This window comes from Peromyscus californicus, unplaced genomic scaffold (genome assembly GCF_007827085.1).
Source record: "Peromyscus californicus insignis strain IS unplaced genomic scaffold, ASM782708v3 Scaffold_18__1_contigs__length_77618521, whole genome shotgun sequence".
Classification (NCBI taxonomy): Eukaryota; Metazoa; Chordata; class Mammalia; order Rodentia; family Cricetidae; genus Peromyscus; species Peromyscus californicus.
Genome location: NW_026294480.1, coordinates 947,386 through 949,367, shown reverse-complemented (window position 1 = coordinate 949,367; position 1,982 = coordinate 947,386). Strand labels below are relative to the sequence as shown.

The following is a 1,982-nucleotide window of genomic DNA, read 5'->3' as shown; positions in this document are numbered from 1 at the left end:
GCCTGCTGTCCATGGCTCAGGGGCCCCAGGTCACCTTCCAAGGAGAAATGTTCATGAACCAATGGCTTGTGCCAAAGTTAGGAGCTGGGCTGTCCTGCATCACTTCCTTGTGTCTTCACTTGGCAAAAGCCTTCTGTGCAGACAGGACAGCTGGACACTCAACCTTGACTCTGAGACCCAAGGAGTTGTAAAAAGACACATGTCACTACTCCCCTCAGCAATACATATACTAAAATTGGAATACAGAGGAAATTAGCATGGTCCTTGCACAAGGATGACACACAAATCTGTCAAGTGTTCTATATTCTCAGAGATGCTTATATTTGTAGTATATGATGATTAACGCAGACTCACAACTAGCCAAGATGCAGACAATAAGAGATTGGAAAATGTTCATCCCTAAATGGAACATATATACTGAACCCCATCTTCCCAAGGCTCAGAGATCATTGTAGAACAGAGAGCAGAAAAAGAGCCAGAGGCAGTTCATGACTACACGGAAGCAGTGTCTTCTGGACACAGCAAGACATCTGCACATCTGAATTCACAGTGGTTGTGACAGTAGGTATAAGACATGAGTAAGCCCAAGCCAGAACAAATCCCAGTATTGAGAAGGAGTTGGTCATGCCATCCTCCTGAGGAACTAGCACTGGTGGTCCTCAATGTATAAGTAACACCCTGAAGCTATTGTCAATTGTTAGCTGCTGAGAGAAGGAGATATAATTTTCTCTGAGAGTTTTCTACCCCTGGTAGGTTGACCACACTCCAGGGATAGGACACATATCCAAGAATATTTGGTCTTGATGGATGTTTTCAAAAAGGATATAAATTTGGGTGGATGAGAATAGTTGGGGTAGGGGTAGTTGAATATTATCTAAACACATTGTATGAAATTCTCTAAGAACTAATAAAGAAAGAAAGAAAGAAAGAAAGAAAGAAAGACACAACAAATATATCCCACAGGATCTCATACCAAGTTCAGGCCATACATGCCCACCCCCGTGCCCAGATGAAACAGCAAGGATGCTTCTGCTCTTTCCTGTCTGGCCTCAAATGGATAAATTAACAGAGGATAAATGACCACCCCAAGAGTCCATCCTAAGCCCCTGGGTGGGTGCAGCATGTCCTGGAGAGACCATCCCTTAGAGACACTAGTCCAGAAGGTCCCCAATACAGGTGTCAGACACCAGCAAACAGATGGTATGCAAGGAAAATCCCCAAACTACATTTGCTTAAAAATGCTTTTCTCCTGAGTGAATGCAAAAGATTCCACTTATAACTAAACTTCATACACAGAACCAATGTTGAATGTATCAAACGTCAAAGGTGTTTATCTAGAATTTAAATAATTTTACTTATTATTCCAGGAGCTAAGCTCCTTTTTCCTTGGAGTTATTTGCCATATAGGAGAAGACTTCCATCAGACAGAACATTTTATTTGATTACATTTGGATGGTGTACATATTTACACAGTATCAGTGAGGCAGAAATGCCCTTTTTAGAATCATGCTTCTGGCCTCAACGGGCCCGTCAGCTGCACACTGCATCAACCAAGTCCTGCAGGTCCATGGTTAAGCCCATGTCTGGCTCTGAGCTTGAGGTTGACATTTGGACTATGGTCATCAGCCTCTGAGTATGCAGATACCCTGGAAGCTTTGTGGACACAGGGAGATGAAATCTAAAATCTTAAAGTTCTGTCATTCCAAAGGTGCTCATTTTAAAGGCTTAGGGGGGAAAGAGGGAAATCAACCACTTGTGATCCATGACCAAAAGGCAGCAAACAACACCTTGCTCTAGATTCATTCCTAGTTCTCAGTTCCCATGAATGATTGTTTACTTGGGGTGCACAGGAAGGAAACAGGTAGGACTTGGGGCCACACAGCCCAAGTTAAACAGATTCTCCTTCCTTCCTAAACAAGGATCCCAGCTGCCGACCCTCGCTTTACTCGTCTGCTCATAGGGATCTGGTATCCAGCACAGTG

The 1,982-nt window shown here is 43.4% G+C and overlaps 1 non-coding gene across 1 annotated transcript; it reads left to right on the top strand.

The window, feature by feature from the left end:
* The first annotated feature begins 205 nt into the window (after nt 1–205).
* On the top strand, nt 206–309 carry LOC128113877 (U6 spliceosomal RNA). The gene has a single exon (XR_008219685.1). It is a non-coding gene; the product is annotated as a U6 spliceosomal RNA (small nuclear RNA).
* The last annotated feature ends 1,673 nt before the right edge of the window (nt 310–1,982 follow it).